This window comes from Hylobates moloch, unplaced genomic scaffold (assembly GCF_009828535.3).
Source record: "Hylobates moloch isolate HMO894 unplaced genomic scaffold, HMol_V3 SCAFFOLD_18, whole genome shotgun sequence".
Taxonomy (NCBI): Eukaryota; Metazoa; Chordata; class Mammalia; order Primates; family Hylobatidae; genus Hylobates; species Hylobates moloch.
In genome coordinates, this window is record NW_026652293.1 from 49,814,198 (window position 1) to 49,836,746 (window position 22,549).

Genomic DNA, 22,549 nt, shown 5'->3' on the forward strand with positions numbered 1-22,549 from the left:
AACAGTTACTATGTTTCCCACATTATTTGTTTTTAGACCAGTTGCTATAGTTCTATGTACACAATGGAAATTCAATGTTCCTGACTTACATAGCCCAATGCAAAATTATTAGAAAGAACAAGATTCAAACCCAGAAATGTGTATTATATATATAACACATAGAAAAATAAGAGCTGGAGCTTGGGTAGCCCCCCTAAATATAAGTTAAACACCTAGCAAAGATTTTTTTTCCTGCTGTTAGGACATGACTTGTACCGAACAGAACCTGGTCATACATTTTTTTCTTACAGAGAAGCCATACAGTGACCCCATAGCCCTACACTCATCTCCTCTGTTAATGACTCCACAGCTATAAACCAGGCTTGACTATGTTCTATAAAGAAGACTCTCTCAACAGACTAGATTTCCTTATCCACAGAAAGGTAAGACATCAGAGGAGTTCTGCGTACTGATGCTCTGGGTGGTAATTTAAATAGAAATTTTTGTCGCTTTAGCAGCAATTGTATAAACACAATGTTGCCCAGGCAGAAAGTAATTAAATTGATAGAGGAAAGAAACATGACTTGAACTGGATAAAATACAAATACATCAAAATTAAAGTCAGTGTAATGAGCTGAAACACTGCGAATTTAGACAACAATATATTAGCCGAAGCACAGAAACCCCTCTCAGGCAGTATCAAAGTCGACAGAAGACACAGTTAAGTTGGAAATCCTGCAGCAAGCAAGGAAGCGTATTGATTAGGTACTGCATATACTGAACAAGAGAGTAACTTTAAAGAAAAAAAAAAAAAAGCTAATGAATGGGCCAGAGAAATACAATAGGCCAAAGCAGAGATATAACAAAAAGAAGAAGGTGGAGGGAAACCCCTCCAGATAGAAATACAACAAGACAAAGCAAAAGCTCAGCAAAAACACAGAGCAATTCAAGTCAGAAACTCAGCAAGAAATGCAAGTCATGGCAGAAATATAAGATCAAGATAAGAACATATTCAACCTTACACCGAGTTTTAAATCAGAACAACAAACTCAGCAACAAATCTGCCAAATGCTAATGATTCAAACAAGGAGGCAATAATTGAAAGTAAGAAATATACCACATCTAATCCAGTAATGTTCACAATGCCATTTCCCCTAATTATTGTTGACATGGTGACCTTCTCCTGAAGGGACACACCAAAAACTCAGTTTAATTAAGGGTTACCAGTGTAAAAAAGGGTTTTTCATGTCTCTATTGTAAGACTGTGAACAGTAACACCTCATTTATCTGGTGTTATTTAGGTAATAAGACATTCTGCATGCATAGATTTCTAGTTAACAGAGTTTTATTCTTCACTATTTTAACAATTATAATAAAAATGACATCAAATATATTACACATTTCCTTGTTTTCTAGAATATGATGCATGTGCTTTAATCCATCAGTGATTCCATATGCTTATATAGGACTAACAAGTTTTATATGGTCTTGAATGAGAATTACAGTTTTAGATCTTGAACCTTAATATCAAAAGGGCTCTACAAATGTAAGAATTAGCATATCTATATTTTTCTGAAGTTACTGTTTCTCCTTCTGTTATCATTGAATCAGCTTTTATTTAAACAAGCAAAAAAAAAATCCTCATAAAATCTGTTATCCAGGAAGACCATTAAACGTTACCTAAAATTCAAACAATATGGGACCCCTTCTTCTATCAGTGAATCGCTATTAGCTGTCTTTTCCCTGCCTCTCGTGCTATAAAGCTCCAATCTGCCATGTTCTCGACATAAACTATTAGTATTTTCTCTAAAGTAAGATGAAATCAGATGCATGCATAAAGAAAATTAGGGAAACTCTAAAGAGCAAAATGGACGAGGACCACTACACTGGATAGTGTGGAAGAGTTAGTAGGCGAGCTTTAAACATCAATTTTGATCGTGCGATGGCCTTTTCACTCAATAACAAATTTTCCATCATATTTCAAATAGTTTGAGTTGCCATAAAAGTTACCTCTGGGTAAACATCTTTTTATCAGTATTTTTTTAGTGGTTCCACCTCTTCAATGCTGCAGCAATAAGAAACCAAATTTCAGGACAAATAGATGGGGTGGAAAAAATAACTAGGTTAGAAGTTCTCACCACCAACAGACTCAACCCCTGATGTAAACAAATCACTACACATTTATTGGCCTCCATTTCTTCATCTGGGAAATAAGGGGAAGGACTAGTTGATATTTTCCTTAATTCCTTAATTCAGTTAGCTGTCTGGCATCATGTAGACATCATCTAAGAACGCCGTAGGTCTTTTATCATTATAAGACGGCTGCCAATTTAAGTGATTCAAAGAGCATATGATGTGTTGGGTTAATTTTTGTAACTTTGGAAATTTACATTTCAAAAATGTGTTTTAATGCCTTTTCCCCTTGTCAAAGTGGAAATGCAGTGCAAGAATTAAAAATAGATATCTAAGTCTTAGAAGGGTTCCTTTGATAGTCCTGCTGACTGCTTGGAGTCTCACATGGAAGAGAGTGCCTAAATGCACATGAAACAATTGTAGAAGCTCCTCTTCCTGGCAATTAACAGCCGTTGCTTATTTTATTTTTTTATTTTTTTATTTTTTTGAGATGAGGTCTTGCTCTGTCACCCAGGTTGGAGTGCAATGGCAGGATCTCAGCTCAGTGCAACCTCCGCCTCCCAAGTTCAAGCAATTTTCCTGCGTCAGCCTCCCAGGTAACTGGGATTACAGGCGCATGGCACCATGCCTGGCTAATTTTTTGTATTTTTAGTAGAGACGGCATTTCACCATGCTGGCCAGGCTGGTCTTGAACTCCTGACCTCGTGATCTGCCCCGCCTTGGACTCCCAAAGTGCAGGGATTACAGGCATGAGCCACTGTGCTGGGCCGAGTGGTTGCTTTGTGTCAGACGTTACTTTAAGCACATCTATTCAATCACTATTCTTTACAATAACTATTTTACCCCATTTGTATGTAAAAGGCAACCAAGGCCAGGAGATATTATATCTAACTGAAACAGAATAAGGCCACAAAAACCAAGGCTCCTAATTTTTGCAATAATAGTAATAATAATAATAATAAAAGCCACGTAACATTAATAATGTATTTGATCCATGATTGTCTTACTAAATTTGGTTAAATAGATTTAAAGTTGAAGCCTTCATTCCAGGCAGTATTTCACAGGACCAATCTATGGGGATATTTAATGTTTAAGAAAATATTGTTTCTATTGTACTGTTTCAAAGAAATATGGAAAATGCTATTCATGATAATGTAGTTGGCTGGAATAAGTTCTACTTCTATAATGTATGTTTGATAAAGATGATTCCATAGAAATTTATCACTCTTACTAGGCCAATGTTTACAAATAGCACTGCAAAGAAGTAAGTGCAAAGCTTTCGGATACAACTATCTTAGCTATGGATAGAGGTCTTCAGGGAGACAGTTTGTATTAAATGATATTTCAAATGCTGGAGTCTCTTAACAGTCCAAGTTGCTACTTTCTGAGAAGCTTTGGAAGTCACAGCATTGCACTAATAGTATATGCCAAAGCAATATACAAATACGAGTAAAATGAGGAAAATATGTAAGCTATGCTCAAGTTCTTTTTAACGGCATTAGAATTGACAATGGCCAAACTCTTTCATAAATGTAATCACTGATGACTGAGATGCAGAGGAATAGTGTTTCCTTTCATGGAAGTCAGTAGAGAGTAGACAGCAATATCCTTGGCACCCCTTTAGTATATATTTTCTGAAAGTGAGCTTGAAAGTAAAGGTCACACAATATTGAATCATATATATGTATCCATCGAGATGTGTATTATTGGATCCACTTCCTCTGCCATGGCCAGCTTTGGCAATGCTTTCTCTTCTTTATTTGATTTGTTTTAGGAGAAAACTCTCAGGGCAATGTTACCACCTCTATTGCTGGCGTTTATACAGCAACCTCGCTAATATCCATCTGTGCTGCATGCCATTTACAAAATAATAAAGTGTAATTCTGGAAAATTACCCAAATGATAAATCATTTCACAATGCAAAAGTAAAAGAATTCACACAAAGAATTTGTGAGCCTAAAAACCAAGGAGTGAAGAGTAAGTTTCAAAGGATTCAAATTAAATGCTGTTGTAGCAAAACTGTCAATTATCCTGCATTCTTTTATTAATTTTGCTTTTATTTGTAGAATGGCTTCTGTTCCTTTCCTTGGAACCATTATAGAGCATCAGTATGGCAGAAGAATCATTGGAAAATAACTGCCAACCAGATTTGCTATCTGTATTCTAAGTAAAAGATGCTGATTAGAAGTCAGTGTATTTTTTAAACTGTAGTTGTCAACTCAGAAGATGCAGCTCAGGATGAGTAACATCAGGGATTCTGGAAACTTTTTGAGAATTTCACTGCAAACTAGAAATGAGATGGGATGTTTAATTTGCTAACTTTGGAGCGAAGAATTTGAAGAGCATACTGTATAGAATCCGATGTGCTGACTTTTATGAGGAGAATGTAGATTTTATTAGGGTAGAAACTGGTGCCTTGCAATTTAAAAAATTACAATTGTATTATTCACTTTCCTTTTCAGATAATATTATATAGTTAAAAGTTGATTGAAAATTTATGTATGCCCAACATTACATCAGATTCTTTTTCATCTAATTTATTTGCTACTAAAAACAATGTGTAATTTAGATGCACGTTCCTTATTTTAAAGAGTAACACAACGAGGCTTAGAGTGTTTGATTCTGAAGGTATAAAGTATGGATTTGAATTTACATCTTTTGACCCAAGTTCAGTGCTTTTGTTTTTGCTGTAAGACAACTGGTTACCAAAAAAAGTACTATTTTGAGATTAAGGTTTCACATTAGAATGACTTTCATGTCATTACCCTGAGCAAACATAGACAAGATCCCATTTAAAACCAAATTAAATGGAAAATCTCTTCAATCTATCCTCAAAGACTTCCAAACTATATTCTTTTTCTCCTCAGGTTAACTTTTCTTAAATTGTAAAATTTTTAATTTTCATGGTTACTTAATAGTTGTAGATATTTATGGGCCACACGTGAAATTCTGATAAATGCATACAATATATAATGATCAAATCAGGATAATTGGGATATGCATCGCCCCAAGCAAGCATCATTTCTTTGTGTTAGAAACACTCCAATTCCACTCTTCTAGTTATTTGCAAATATACAATAAATTATTGTTAATTATAGTCACCCTATTTTGTTACCAAACACTAGATCCTATTCCTTCTATCTAATTGTACTTCCGTTCCCATTACCCATTACTGAACACTTCTTTATCCCCCTCCTCATTTCCTTCCCCAGGCTCTGATAACTATCATTATACTCTCTGTCTCCATGAGATCAACTTTTAGTTCTCACATATGAGGGAGAACATGCAATATGTGTCTTTCTGCGCCTAGCTTATTTCACTTAACATAATGTCCTTCAGTTCTATCCAGCTGCTGTAAATGACTGGATTTTATTCTTTTTTAATGGCTGAATATTTCATCATGAATATGTACTACATTTTCTTTATTCATTCATCCATTGATGGACACTTAGGTTGACTCCATATCTTGGCTATTATGACTAGTGTTGCAATAAACATGAGAGTGTAAATATCTCTTTGATATACTGATGTTTTTTCTTTTGGCTAAATACCCAGCAGTGGGATTGCTGGGTCATATGGCCATTCTATTTTTGCTTTTTTAAGGAACTTCTGCACTGTTCTTCGTAGCGGCTATACTAATTTGCATTCCCACCAACAGTGTAGAAGAGTTTCCCTCAAATCAGTAGCAATTCTATATGCTAACAGCAAACAATCTGAAAAAGAAATAATTAAAGTAATCCCATTTGTAATCGCCACAAATAAAATAAAATACCTGGAATAAACTAAAGAAGTGAAAAATCTCTAAAATAAAAATGATACAACATTGATGAAAGAAACTGAAAAAGATATGAAAAATAAAAACATTTTCTATGTTCATGTATTAGAAGAATCAGTAACTGCTAAAATGTCCACACTACCCAAAGTAATCTATAGATTCAATGCAATCCCTATCGAAATACTAATGAAGTTCTTTACAAAAATACAAAAAAAAATCCTAAAATGTATATGCAACCACAAAAGACCCAGAACAGTCCAAGGCATCCTGAGCAAAAATAACAAAGCTGGAAGCATCACATTACCTGACTTCAAATTATACTACAGAGCTATAGTAACAAAAACAACATGGTACTGGCATAAAAACAGACACAGAGACCAAAGGAACAGAATAGAGAACCCAGAAATAAATCTGCACATTTACAGCCAATGCAGTTTTGACAAAAGTGTGAACAACATACCTAAGGGAAAATACAGTCTCATTAATAAATGATGTTGGGAAAACTGGATATACATATGCAGAAGAATAAAACTAGAATCCTATCTCTTGCCATACACAAAAATCAAACTGAAATAGGTTAAAGACTCAAATGTAAGACCAGAAAGTATGAAACTACTAGAAGAAAACACTGGAGAAACACTCCAGGACATTGGTTTGGGCAAAAATTTCTTTTTTGTTTTATTTCCATAGGTTACTGGGCACAGGTGGTGTTTGGTTACATGAGTAAGTTCTTTAGTGGTGATTTGTGAAATTTTGGTGCACCCATCACCCGAGCAGTATACACTGTACCCTATTTGTAGTCTTTTATCCCTCACCACCTTCCCACCCTTTCCCCCTGAGTCACCAAAGTCCATTGTGTCATTCTTATGCATTTGCATTATCAAAACTTAGCTCCCACTTTTGAGTGAGCATATATGATGTTTGGTTTTCCATTCCTGAGTTGCTTCACTTAGGATAATAATCTCCAATCTCATCCAGGTCACTGCGAATGCTATTAACTAATTCCTTTGTATGGCTGAGTAGTATTCCAACATATACATATATATATATATATTATATATATATGAGATGTGTATGTATATACACATTATATATTGTGTATATATATATACATATATCTATACTATACATATATATACGCTATATATATATATACACACACACACACACACACACACACACACACACACATATATATATGTATATACACAACGGTTTCTTTTTCCACTCATTGATTGAAGGGCATTTGGGTTGGTTCCATATTTTTGCAATTGTGAATTGTGCTGCTATAAACATGCATGTGCAAGTATCTTTTTCATATAATAACTTCTTTTCCTCTGCATAGATGCCCAGGAGTGGGATTCCTGGATCTAATGGTAGTTTTAGTTCTGTAAGGAATCTCCACACTGTTTTCCATAGTGATTGTACTAGTTTACATTCCCACCAGCAGTGAAGAAATGCTCCCTGTTCACCTCATCTACTTCAACATCTATTATTTTTTTATTTTTTTGATTATGGCCATTCTTGCAGGAGTAAGGTGGTACCACATCGTGGTTTTGATTTGCATTTCTCTACCATTAGCGATGTTGAGCATTTTTCTAATATGTCTCTTGGCCACTGTATATCCTCTTTTGAGATTTGTCTATTTATGTCCTTAGCCCACTTTTTGATGGGATTGTGCATTTTTTTTCTTGCTAATTTGTTTGAGTTTGTTGTAGGTTCTGGATATTAGTCCTTTGTCAGATGTATAGATTGTGAAGATTTTCTCCCACTCTGTGGGTTGTCTGTTTGTTCTGCTGGCTGTTCCTTTTGCTGTGCAAAAGCTCTTTAGTTTGATTAAGTTCCACCTATTTATCTTTGTTTTTACTGCATTCGCTTCTGAGCTCTTTGTCATGAAATCCTTGCCTAAGCCAATGTCTAGAAGGGTTTTTCCAATGTTATCTTCTAGAATTTTTAGTTCATATCTTTGATTTAAGTCCTTGATCTATCTTGAGTTGATATTTGTATAAGGTGAGAGATGAGAATCCAGTTTCATTCTCCTACAGTTAAAATGGTTTTTACCAAACTATATTCTTTCCGAAGTCATTTCCTACTATTTTCCCACAAAATGATCAACATGATCAGTAAAGGGCCAGTATGTTATATTAGCAAACCAATCTATTTGCTATTTCTAAAATTTACCCTTTGACTTTTCATCTTGATGTATTCATTCATGATTGTCCGTCTCCCTAGAGTACTATGTTCAATCCATTTGTAGATTGAAAAATTTACTCATTCTTCACATATTATCTTATTGCTACTCCTTTTCTAAAACCCCTTATAATGATTCTAGTTGTATATAATTTATTATTAATGATAGTAAATACTTATGTTTGTTATTTCATGTGAGGTACTCTTCTAGATGCTTTATACATATTAATTTTCTTTAATCCTCTCAATAATAGTTCTAGCAGAAAGGCATGGTAATTATCATCACCACTACCATTTACACAAGAGGACACAGACCTAGTAAGGTGGTAGAAATGGGTTCTGAACCCAGGGAATTTAACCTAGAAATTTGTGCCCACATACTCTCGAGTCCAAGTCTGCAACCACTCTGCATACAATTTCTCATTCCTTTTACTATGATATAATATTTATCTTATTCTGCTTTTATGTATTACTTTCATCTGTTCTAAACTTGAGAGAAGAAGCATTACCTTACTTGTCTTTCTAATCTCTTGACCTGGGAAGACTGCTCTTTCAAAGAAAAATAAAATAAATTTTACTTTTCACGCTTTCTTATACTTAGAATCTTTTGCTTGCCTACATTTATCCATCTAGTTGTTATTTTTTTCACATTGAACACTCATTGGAGGCCAGAAATATGTGATGCATTTTTAAATCTATCTTAAAAATATGTATAGTCTTCATACTGTTATCTGTTGAATTATTGTTATCTGATTAATTTTCCATGGGTCCTTGTTGTTTGGGGAGATGAGAATCATGAACTCTTGCAGAGCCAGCCCTAGGCCAGCCCTGACAGAGAAAACACTCATTTCTAACCTTGCTTTTTCAACTAGTGACCCCCACTCTTCTAACTCTCTCAGTTCCCACACTTAGCCATCAAGATAATCAGATTGTATTGTTAGAGCTAAGAGGGATGATAGCTACTATCTAGTAAATTTCCTCTGTTTTGGCTGAAGAAACTGAGGCAAACATAACTTTCTATTTACAGCTGGTGTCAGTGGCCTTGCTGCAACCCTGCACTATATGAAGTTGTCCTCTGCTAGCCCAGGAACTCTCATGGTGGTATTCCACTTGAAAATCCTCTCTGGTGACACATGGCACTTCAGATCATCTTTCCCTCTCCCTATAATGAAAGCCTGCTCTCAGCTGCTTATAATCCAGAAAGAGCAGAATGGCTAATCCATGTTAAAATGTTAAAGACTGATAAAAGCTTAATGTGTTTTCTCTCCCAGTGGGATAAGAATTCATTTTTAATAGGAAAAACATATCTTCATCCTCAAATTCCCAAAATGTTGATGCGTGTAGCCCTGCTGAGTGCAATGTTAAAATAAGTGCAATGGTGGGGTTGGGAAGGAAGAACAAGAGTTCCAAGGTCAAAGAAGTTTAGAAAATACTTATTTTGTTAAATTCATAATGAATATTTATTTGCATACTGAATATTCTGGAAATCATGCAACAATATTAACAAAAATGACAATGAAAGCAACAAAAATCTGGCTAACTTGATTTAACACAATATTTTCTAAATATATTTGAACACTTTAAATATATTTTGTTTTTAGGCCTCTGTTCCAGGGAACACCAGTTTGGGCAGGACCAATAGGCTAGTTTATGTCAAGAGGATCAGCTCCAGTATCTTCTCAAATCATACCCAACTGAGAAGTCTCAAATACTGTCTACCTACAGGGATAGCTGAACTTGGTGTGCTTACATAAAAAAGACATAAATCCTATGTGCATCTTAATATGTTAAGGCTTAACAATGTAAGAAGCCACGAATAACAGAAAAATAAAATGAATGATTAGAATTTTTGCTTGTTAGAATTATGCATTTATAGTCCAAAATTGATTTGCTTGGGTATTGAACAATGAATTTCTGTCAAAGCTTCCATTAATGGTTAGCTTTAGTATATTCATTAAAAGTATATATATACATGAAGTCTACTATTCTAAGTATTTTATGTGATTACCTTAACGTATTGTAATAAGTGTGAAGACAAATGTGTATCTTTGATTAGTATCAAATAACTCTCTTGCATATTAATACCCTCATAAAGTCGCATAGAATGTTGGACAATAACTCAAGTTAGTGGATTGTGGTTATTACTGTAAATGTACCCAAACCAGCAAGAGTTGACAATGAAACTATTGTCTCCATGCTAATAATGTCTGATCTCAAGAGAGTCATCAGAGATGGGGTTCATGGTAGAACTCAAAACAGAGAAGCTGCACTAAGCATTAAGTGTTCCAAAGCTCAGGAAACCAGAGGATGTGTACGTAGCTCCCTCATTGTGATTGCTGACTGCTGATCACTTCCCTCAGCTGAGGAATTAGAAGCTGAGGGAAGAGAAAGCATTTAGCTCCGACATGGAAATATAAGGCCATATTTGTTCCCTATTTAATGCTCCAGAAACCTATTATGTCATTAACTTAAAAGGGAATTAAATTAGCACCTAGGTCTATTTTTTCACATCTTAGAGAAAATAAAAATAAAAGGCTGTTGCTTTCCAGGCTTTGTGTTGATTTTCCTTCTATTGCTTAAAATATGAATGATTACCATGTATATGTCTGACTAATTCTGAATGATGATAATCAGGAAATCTCTTTTCCTTTTTTAGTAAACTCACTGATACCTTAATTTCTTTTTTCTTATCCCTTTCACAGAATTGTGGATTTATGGAACACTGAATATTATGATTGATTACAATATTTGTATTATAATGAATCGGATGATCGGATCTATCATGTTGCTTCTAGGATATCTGCTCTGTATTGTGTTCTGTTTGCCAGTGAACACTAATACAGAGTCTTTTTGACTCTTAGACACACTGGGAAAAATAATTAAAACAAAAGCTGTTTTCTGTGCTTTGTAAAAACAACTCTTCTAATTCTCAAATTGCAATACCTAAAATACAAACAAATTCAGAGATTAATTTCCAAACCACAGGAAAGCATATAGAACATAAAAGTTTTGAAAATTCTTCTCATATTTTTTAATTATTTATTTTTAAAATGAAGGGAAATTACATGTACAATTTGACTCAAGAGGGAATTCACACACGAAACCCATTGAGAATATATCCCAATACACATGGTGAAGACAAATGCAGAGACTAGGAAGACAGATTTAGGAAACAATATTAATTAATTAATATGGAGAGAAGAGCAATGTCCCAGGTAGCAGAACAGAATAAGGGATGTCATCTTAAAGAAATAAAACAGAAAACAGGGAGTCAACAGTATTAGTTTGATAAAACAACTTCACAGAAACCAGTGTTTAAAGGGTTTGCATTTGGGTTCATATGAAACCAATTTTGTCAAATCAACTTAAAGTCCATCCCTGAAGGAGAGAAAAATACTAGATAGAAATTGTCCACCCAGTGGACAAACTTTTCATATTACACAAATTCTGTCATGATGGAATGCAATTCAGTGTCAGCATTTAGGGCAGAAAAAAAGTCATTTTGCCCGTAAGACAGATTCCATTGTTTTCAAAGAAATAGCCAAATATGTTCACAAACCATTGCTTGATTGTATTAAAATTAAATAGACACTGTGTCTGTAAGAATTCTGAAATAAGGGTGTCAAGAATGGATGGCAAGTAAAGAGCTATGGCAAAGTGAGCTTTAGGTTGAGGATCACAGCCCAGTAGTACATAAGCATATGACTCTAAGTGATTTATTTTTAACTGTAAGTCTCTGGCCAGCAAGAGTTGGATTCTCAAACTGCCAGATCATAATCTAGCCATCAGGATAGTTGTAGTTGATTCAAAGAAAGAGATGAAGTACTGAGAAGATGGGAGTAGCAGTTGTACACCACTGCTACAGTTATGTAACAAAGGCAGTCTACCATCAATATCTGTCTTGGAGCGTGAAACACTCTCTCTCTCACGCGCGCACACACACACACACACACACAAACACATAATCTTAAGTGTATATAAATTCCTCCTTTAAAATGTGTTACCTGTATGACTCAGCAAGGTGCTTATCTTCTCAGAACATATCTCACATATTTGAAGAGAGGATTAAATGATAAAGAACAAGTGAACAGCTTAGCACGCTGTCCAGATACAGGCTATTATATAATATTTTGCATATTTCAGTGGTCAAGAAGTTGTAGTCTGTGTTCAGCGTCGAGCTGCTGTATTAACTTACCCTATTTCTCTATCTATATATTCAATTTCACTCTTACAGTGATTTCCAATCTCAATTACAATAAACTCAGTTGACCAAACAATCACATATTATCACGATCAACAAAAATGTCATAGATGTTACAGCTAAAGGGTGATATTTATAACCATTTACTATAACTGCTATACTGTACAATTAGGAAAATACACCAAATGGGAAAATGAGTACTGTCAATGAACGACTGTTTTCTGCTGGGCTTACATACATATGAAAACAATCACACATGATTGGTACGTATTCAATGATGTATTTGTTGCTCTTTTATGAAGATTAAATCCTATGTGCATCTTAATATGTTAAGGCTTAACAATGTAAGAAGCCATGAATAACAGAAAAATAAAATGAATGATTAGAATTTTGGCTTGTTAGAATTCTGCATTTATAGGCCAAAATTGATTTGCTTGGATACTGAACAATGAATTTCTGTCAAAGCTTCCATTAACGGTTAGCTTTAGTATATTCATTAAAAGTATATATATACATGAAGTCTACCATTCTAAGTATTTTATGTGATTACCTTAACATATTGTAATAAGTGTGAAGACAAATGTGTATCTTCGATTAGTATCAAATAACTCTCTTGCATATTAATACCCTCATAAAGTCACATAGAATGTTGAACAATAACTCAAGTTAGCGGATTGTGGTTATTACTGTAAATGTACCCAAACCAGCAGGAGTTGACAATGAAACTATTGTCTCCATGCTAATAATGTCTGATCTCAAGCATTCTGAGGGAAATTTGAAAACAAGATTGCTATGCTATCTCTATAAATATAAGAAACCTCATGCTAAATTAAATTGTCCAATTAATTATATTGCATTACCAGGATGAATTTCAGGTAAAAACACACAGCATCTTTGACTAAATACTAGTTATTAAAGCTTTTGAAATATCATCCAATTGCTTTAGTTATCATAGTGTGCCATGCTGTGTTTGCAAAATTATAATTTTATATTAAATAGATTAAATGTAAGGAATTAGTTGGGGTTATTTAATTCCTCTTCTTGATTAGGTTATCTTTCCTGCATCAAATTGATTCTTTACCTCCTCATCAGTTATGCAGAATGATTATAGTGGATTGAATTATGTCTCCTCAAAATTCATATGTTGTAGTCCTAACCACTCATACCTCAGAATATGACCTTATTTGGAAACAGGGATTTTGCAGATGTAATAAATTAAAATGAAGTCATAATGGGGTAGGGTGGGGCCCTACTGTAGTAAGACTGGTGTCCTTATAAAAGAAACACCATATGAAGAGACAGATGTGCACACAAAGAAAATGCCATGTGACAACGAAGACAGAGAATGGGGTGACACTGCAAAAGGAAGATCAGAGATTGCCAGCAAACCACTAGAAGCTGGGCGAACCATGGAACAGATTCTTCCTCATAGCCCCTCAGAAGATATCAATCCTGCTGATACCTTTTTCTCGAACTTCTAGCCTTCAGAATTGTGAGACAATAAATTTCTATGGTTTAAGCTAACTGATGCAGAGTCATGCCAGAGAGAAATGATCATAAATTTGTTTTGATTAGAATGATTTTCCCATGTCTATAGGATGAATAACTCCATTGGAAAGAGTAGAAAACTAGATTTGAGAACTAAAATGCTGAAAGACTGACTCAAAGGTACAACTCAGAACAAACAAACTTGACTTAAAATTGCTGACTCAATTCTTAGAAAACCCTTTGGAGGCATGTAAAGTACGTTCCTTTGAACTGATAAATTATGACCATTTGGAGATAGAACAGTGCCTGTATTAGTTTGTTTTCATGCTGCTGATAAAGACATACCCAAAACTGGGAACAAAAAGAGATTTAATTGGACTTACAGTTCCAAATGGCTGGGGAGGCCTCAGAATCATGGTGGGAGGCGAAAGGCACTTCTTACATGGTGGCAGCAAATGAAAAATGAGGAGGAAGCAAAAGCAGAAACCCGTGATAAACCCATCAGATCTCATGAAATTTATTCACTATCATGAGAATATCACGTGAAAGAGTTTGTTAAGTATTAACTCAAATGATCACAGGGTCCCCAGTAGGCCGCCTGCAGGCTGAGGAGCAAGGAGAGCCAGTCCGAGTCCCAAAACTGAAGAATTTGGAGTCCAATATTCAAGTGCAGAAAGCATCCAGCACAGGAGAAAGATGCAGGCTGGGAGGCTAGGCCAGACTCTCTTTTCACATTTTTCTGCCTGCTTGTATTCTAGCCAAATTGGCAGCTGATTCGATTGTGCCCACCCAGATTAAGGGTCGGTCTGGCTTTCTCAGCCCACTGACTCAAATATTAATCTCCTTTGGCAACACTCTCACAGACACACCCAGGATCAATACTTTGTATCCTTAAATCTAATCGAGTTGACACTCAGTATTAAACATCACAGTGTAATAGAGCGATCTTTACCCATCAAGCTAAGTTTTCAATATGGACACATTTTGGTAATATGATTGTTTAATATCAACTTAAAATAACATATTTTGAATTTAAAAAAAGACAAGATGAATACTTTCATCTAAAGGAGGAGTCAAATCTACTAACAATTTATAGATTTATTCTATAAAGTTTTCTTTAGATAATGTCCCAAAACAATTTCTTACGAGATATGGAGAATGATATGATTGTGTTGAAATTAGATTGTTACATATAAACCATATGTAAAAATTAATCTCATGTTGCTACAGATTATAAGAGTTTTGAAAGCAGATAGACACTCACTAATCTTTGTACACTGGTATTTAGGATAATGGCTGGTACACAGCAGGCCTCTTAACAAATTGCTGTTCAAGTAAGCCAATCAACACCTAGTATTGCTCAAAAAATGCAGCATTCAGTTGATTAAAGGCAAAAAAAGAGAGTTTTAACTCAGTATATTAAAAAAGCTTGCAAAAGTAAAACAAAAATCTGTTATCTTTGTCTTAGGTTAAAGAACTTGTACTGTTAGGTAGTCTGTGCAGCTATTGCTCCAACTGTAGCCCTTTTTCATGGGTGATAAGCTTCAATTAATCTTATCATGCACTTCCCTGAGGCCACAGGGAGAAGATCTTGCCACAATGTTTTTTCCGCCTTTTATTTTTCCTGGCATTTTCCAGCATACCAAGTCCTCTTTTTTGGCTCAATCTTGCTTTTTATTGACCTTTTTATTGACTTCAACCTGATCACTTGATGGACTTTTAATTTTTATTTGACTCTGTTCTAGCGATAACATGTGGATATCATCACCTATTTTCCCCCTGCTTCTGACTGAGGGCAGAATACCCTTTTTCTGATGAAAGAAAAGGGCTGGGCATGCAGTTATCTCCCAGAAAGATTTCAGGAAGACAACCCAAGTCTGCAATGGCAAAGAATAAAACAGACAGGAAGCGAAACAGCTGATGAAGTTCCCACTTAGTATGCAACATAAATGAGCTTTTGAAACGTATATATTTTTAAATATGCATATATTATTGTGTGTGTGTGTATATATATGTGTGTGTATATATATATATGGTTTTCCTCTTGCTCAACCAAATCTAGTTTCTATGTCCCACTCACATCTTACTACAAAGTGCGGCCACCTTTGTCAGTGACACCATTCCTGTTTTTGCCCCATCTTATTACTTATTTACATTCTTTCAATTCTGATTATTCTACTCCTCTTTATTCTTTCATCCTCTCAGCTTCAGTATTTCCTTTAATTACCAACTGCTGAGGAATATCAGCCAAGGTCAGAAAGCAAGTGTGGGAATTCCATCTTCCACATTCTGTCCATTTTTGTTTAGAATGGACTCTCAACTTGCCTGAAATTGCTCCCAGGGGTTTATATTTGCCCATGTCACCACTTTGGAACAAAATTCATCTCCCATACACTAGGCACAGGCTGTTAAAAATCTTGAAGTTATAATGGACCCTTGAGTCGCAGCTGACTCAAGGTGTTGAATTTTTCTTCCCCTCTACAGAAAAAAAAAAAAAAAAAAGAAAAAATTCATTTTCTTTCCTTCTTAGTTCCAGGACTATATGGCTGTGTGTTGCTATTAACTTACAGATTAACTGCTCAATATGCTTGATGATAACACTAATAACAGTCAGTGTTTTATCACCTGGAAAATAGACAAAGCAAGAGCCTGAATTAGAATAGACCACAGTGTTGATGTTTATTTAGTCTTCCTAAAATGTACTTCTAAATAGATTCAGTTCAGTGAGTTCAAAACCTATCAGCCAGATTTTTGATAATATGATCCTGCTGTTCAGTACTTTTCGTGAGTTCTAATTTACGTGAGCATTGATCTTCCAATCTCACGCTTTCCTGAAAAAGGCTCTGCAGTCATGCCCTATCTCTTCATTCTTCCCAATTTTGGGAATTTGTCTGAGGCCGCTGGTCATATATTTGTATTGCCTCCACCTCAATTCTGACTTGTGACCCTTTACAACATATATAGGAATTGTTTTTCTTTTGGGGGAGCAAATTCAGCATGAAAATCTTGTGTGAAGTAAGCACAACACACACAAAAAAATTAATTAGAAAGTAATTAACTCACTTAACTAAAAATTCAACACAAGATTCCTTCAGACAAGGAGTGCTCTAAATATGTTTAAAACAAAATAGTAAGATTATCCTTAATCCTTATCAAATGTGGCTAAAGACAATTCGACTTTCTTAATATGAGGTTTGAAGAGTACTTTTATAATATTTTTTAGAAACATATAATTTTTATTTCAGTGGAAGAAGAAATAATTAACATGGATTGCTGCTCACCTGCTGAACCTCACTAGAATACAGCTCCCACAAAGAAAGGAATTTTGTCTCTTATGCTTTCCAGGGGCATGCACAGTGCATGCAACGTAGTAGATGCTCAATAAATAACTTTGAATGAAGATGAATAATTTATATAAAATATCGTACCTCCTAGACTTCTTAGGGCCATAGATTGTGCCTTGTCTGCTTAGACAGCTGTATATTTTAACACAGTTCCTGGTAATTTATTGTTTTCAATAAATATTTGTTCAAAAAAAGAGAATGAAACTTTTACATGTGGCTGGCCCTATAAGTGCAGCCATAATAAGGCCAACTAGTTCAATATCCTCTCTCCCATAGAACTCCAATTTGATTTCATGTCTTGAGTTCTGAGATATTCTCCAGAACGTCTCTAAGTAAGTGAACATAAAATCTTGCTAAAGCCAGGAAAACCCAGAAACATGTTGGTACTATTGATTTAATATCAAAGTGACATCTGTCAGATCAGTCTACTGTCCAGCTCAGGGGCCTGAAGGGATGGGGCACAAAACAGGTGCATTTTCTCTTAAGAGAGGCAGGCAACTGCCCTAAGGTAATCAGAGGAAAGAGCAGACCTTCAAGAAAAGCCTCAGGAAGAGGCACAGGCAGCCCTGGGTGGACCCAATGGCCACAGGCTCCTGAGACAGAGGGCTCTCAGCTAGTTTTTCCTTCAAGTTTTTCCCAGCATTGGCTCTGCTTTCACAACAGAGGTTTCATCAGTAACAACATATGTCTTTCTTCCACAGATAAAATAGAATTGCTCCCTTGGGAGATTTACTTCTTTGCATTTTAAACTTTTGACTAACTGGAAAAAAGTGGGGGCAGGGCTTTCATTTACTCAAATTACAGTTTTCATTCTCCATCAATCTTCATAATTTGGCAAATAGATTCTGTTACTTGGTGTGAGGAAAAAGTAAGACATGGAGTATATTATGCAACTTCCTGCACCTCTAATTAAGATTCTTACCATTTTGAACCTGCAATACACACACGTTAATCTCCGAAGTAAACAAAAATTGCAGCCTCTTTCAACATTATGCACAGGGGGTCATTAAGCTCTTCTGTATCCTCCCAGTGAGCCTCCCTGCTGCAGTCTGCCTGCCGGGTACTGTGGGCTCCCTGGGGAAGGCTGGCACCCTAGTGAGCATCACAGGAGTCTACAGAGGCTGACATTTTCCCTAAAACTCCTCCATTTCCTAGCAAGCTCAGCATACTAACAGCCTTTCCATTTAGGCTGCCTCCTGGATTACTTTACACAATTTGTGTGCATGGTTGAGGGAGTCTAAAACATCTTCTCAGACTCCATAAGGGTCTTGGCAACCAACCAATGGGTCTTTCCTTGGCAACATTTTGGCATCAGCTACCTTGCTTTGCTGGGAAGAGTTTTGTCTATACCTAACATTGGAGTGGTCTGCAAAACCCCCTTTAGACTTTGAGTGCCTTGTATTCTCAGGATCTAACTGAGAATCTGGCATACCATGTTTATATAAAATACTTTAAACATTACATCACTACATAAAGGAGTATAACAAGATGATTACATATGGCATTTATCACCTCTTGCTCATATCCCAGACATAATATCCAACTGAAAGTATTTATTCATCCATTTGTTAACTCAGTCACCCACCAACTATTACTGAACCCCTACATTAGACTAGTAAATTTTAAGTGCTTCAACAAAGACATTGGCCTTGACCTCAGGAATCTGAAATTAGGAAATGAAAAAAAAAAAAAAAAAGGTAGGATTGAAAATAAAACTGGAAAGGGATTATCAAAATCCACGATACACCAAAAACAACACACATTTTCCCCCAAGCAAAGTTTATGCTTTGAACAAGTTTATTTCTTTGAACGAGTTCAGGTACTTCTACAGGTATTTTCTCATTCGCTCCTTATTGTAAAACTAGAAGAAACCAGAAGATATTATAATTTTCTTCCTACAGATGAGGAATATGAAGGTCATAAAAGATGAAATGTGTCTCCCCATCTAGGTAATGGTAGAAGGTAGGGTCTCACCACATCATACCAACTGGAGATTGTATTACGTTTGGCAATGATTTGTCAAAATATAATACCAAAGTGCTGAGTTTATTTCACAATTGTGAGTAGTGAGAGATAAATAATAGATACAGGTAATGCAGATATAAGTTCAATCATGTTTCTTGTTCCTCTGTGTAAACAATATTTCTCCACAATAGAAATCATATTACCAATGAAAAGATAGCAAGGTACCATGTGAAACATATTGACAGAAAATGTGAAGAGTTGGCTTTTAGTCCTGCTTGTCTAATCCTATGTACTTAGCAGTTTTGTCTATCTAATCCGGAGTGTGGGGGTTAGAAGCAACATTTCGCCTCTCTGAAATTTCATTTTCTCAGCTGTAAAACTAGTTGATACACTCCCTCTTTCCTAAGAATGTCCAGAGATCAGTAAAACAATAAATGTGAAAGTATTTTGAAATATGCTAACATTTAATGCAAATATAAACTTGCAATAATTAACCCCCTGCATTCAGATTGAATTTCTTTTCATCTTACTTTCCTACGCCAATTCTAATGTGATTTAGTCTCCACAGCCTAATTATGCTTGGAATCATAACATTTTAAATATTTAAATTTTACCTAATTTAATCTAATAATTAACCTGAATTTCCCCCCACGTGTTTTAAACCTATTACTTCTTGAAGTGTCTTTGTTGACTAACGAGAAAAATAGGTCCCTCTTCTCACCATAACACCTCTTTATGCATCTGTAAACAGTTATCATGTGTCCCCTCTGTCTTTTCTCCTCAAGATTGAACATTCTCAGGTCTCTCAGCCTTTTCTTATAGGCCCCATTTTCAAGGCCCTTCATCATTTTTTGTTGCTTTCTCTTGAAACCTCTGCCAAACTTGTCTATGTTGTAATAAATATGCCTTCCCAAATGGAACATGGTACTCCTATCAAGGGCTAAAGATTGCCAAGTGGAGTCTAATCATCGCCTTATTTATTTTATCCTTGACAATTCCGCTAATACAACACACGGTAGCAGTTGCTGTTTTTCTTTAAACAGCATCATACTATTGACTTTTTCTCAGATATTATCTAGCATAAATTAAAGCTCCTAAGGACAAAAATTAGTAAAATTAACTTACTAATTTTTTTTTTTTAGTCACAGTGCTTAGGGCACCATTTCATAAATATTAGATGATTAATAAATATGAAGCAAATCAATGAACGTTATTTGTACTTACAAATAGTAGTGTTCTAAAACTGTTTTGAGATGATGAAAAATATAGATGGTTCTTCCTTTCATGACTGAAATGCCCTAAAGAGTAGAAAATTCATGTCTGACTCCTATGGGGTTTTTTAAAAGAACCCAATAAAATTAGTTTTCAAAAGCACATAATTAAAATGAAAGGGAAGTTTTACTGAATTTTATTTACATGGCATAGCTCTTCACTTAACATGAAAGTTTCTGGAAACTACCAGAAAACCAGAAACATGAACCATGAAACTAATGATCAGTTAACGTAAAATCAATTACTGTATGTAATGTGATAGATGACCTTATGGAACTTAGCTGAACTGTCAAACTTGCTTAATATTTGATGTTCCAGGACCAAATCTACAGAAAATATGAAATGATATGGCAAGGTCAGTGACTACAATGCAAGAAGCTTTGGTCTTCTATTGTATCTACTGAGTAGAAAAATATCCAGACTGCCGTTTTGACTATCAAAATACAAGCCAGGAACCCAGTAGCTATATCAAGACCTTCGTTAGGGGGAACGAGTAAATGAGAGCCAAAAATGTAATCTCATATAGATCAGCAGATTGGATTTAAAGGGATCTTAAGTAGTGATGATTCCCTTTTATCTTCTAAGTATTATGAACATTTTATCTTATCAGACTGGCTAAGAATCTGTTGCCGCATGTTATGCAATGAGAAAATATCAAGTGCATCAGTAGCAATGTAGCTAATCTTCCCTGGCTATTCAGATGAGAAATGACCCATAGTTTAAATACGACCCTTTTGGAGAACAAAGAAAGAGCAAGGAAAGAACAAAGAAGACTTCTCTTAGAATTTTAACTATCCCAGAACAAATTATGCATTCTGGACTGCAGGTTTTTTTTTTTTTTTTTTTTAATACTTGGAAAATGTCCTTTTAGTATGGCTTTTCATGGAAAAATATACAGAACCAAGTTAAACAAAATACACTTCAGCAAAGCTTTGTGAATATCATTGGCTAAAATAAATGCATATATTATTAAAATAAACCCCAGGAAAATATGATTGTTCAGCTATCAATATGTATTGGAAATTTACTTTATATGTAACACTAGGAATGCTGGGAAAGATCTAAGTTATAAAATACATTTTGAAAATAGTTTATTCAGGTAGCAGGGGATAGAGACATAAAAATGGTAGAATCTAACTGCCTATTTTCAGCTTTTCGCCTACCTGACCACTGAGCAACATTTTATGCAAGTGAACATTACCTAATTCACCAATCTGAAACAAATAGCAAATCTATGTCTACGACAAAAATTGTTTTAAAGGTTAAGGCTTAATTCAGTATTTTAAAATTAAAAAAAAATTTGTTGATTACTTGCTTTTGGCTTTAACATCCCCCTGGGCAGAAAAACAGCAGTATAACAGTTCAGAGTAGTCAAACAGCCATGGATTCTATTCCCACAAGTCCTGTAAGGGCAGGGAACAAGTCTACTGGTGATAAAGACAGGAGGCAGGGAAATGCTGCATAGAAGAGGGCAGTTCCCTGGCAAAGGCCCCACCCTCAAGCCTGGAAACCCACAGCCCTAAATTTAAAAAGGCACTTCTGTTTTCACACCCAAATGTTGCCTTTTGGCCCACCATGCTCCACTATCCTATACGCATATAAACCCCAAACCCCAGGCTCCATGAGCAGAAGAGCAGAGGAACAGGAGAATAGCAGAGCAGTGCCACATAGAAGAAGAGAAGAAAAGGAGCATCTGAACATTGAGAGGAGTTCGGCTGGGGATAGTCAGAGAGGAGATTGGCCGCTGGATGCCCAAACTCCAGGGGAAGATCATCTTCCCACTCCATCCCCTTTCCAGCTTCCCATCCATTCCACTGAGAGCCACCTCCATGCAGCAATAAAATCCCCCACATTTACCATCCTTCAGTTTATCCATGTAACCTGATTCTTCTTGGACACCAGACAAGAACCCAGGTACCAAGAAAGCACTGAGCTGGTTAACACTTAAGCCATATGTGGATGGCAAAGCTAAAAGGGCATTATAACACACCCACTGGGGCTTTGGGAGTCACAAGCACCCACCTCTAGATACTACCATGGGACTGGAGCCCAAAACTTCTTGCCCCAGCTCCCACACCTGCCCATCTGCATGCTCCCCCTCCTGCAAGGAGTGTGAGTGCAAGGCAGTCAAGCAGACAAGCCACACCTCTGTCACATATCCTGCGACAGGGTGTCAGGGAATTCTCCCATTTCACTGGAGTC

The 22,549-nt window shown here is 35.7% G+C and overlaps 1 protein-coding gene and 1 long non-coding RNA gene across 3 annotated transcripts in view; one reads left to right on the forward strand and one right to left on the reverse strand.

Moving 5' to 3' along the window:
• Positions 1–9,224, forward strand: part of LOC116810065 (uncharacterized) — a 63,853-nt gene extending 54,629 nt beyond the window's left edge. The window contains exons 4-5 of one of the 2 annotated variants that reach the window (XR_009210725.1): positions 291–422; positions 9,105–9,224. This is a non-coding gene — a long non-coding RNA (uncharacterized LOC116810065). Of the gene's footprint in view, positions 1–290; positions 423–3,886; positions 4,007–9,104 lie in introns of those variants that run through there. The other variant, XR_009210724.1, reaches the window with a different exon arrangement.
• Positions 1–22,549, reverse strand: part of USH2A (usherin) — a 798,563-nt gene that overhangs the window by 501,921 nt on the left and 274,093 nt on the right. The gene's annotated exons all lie outside the window — the stretch shown is intronic.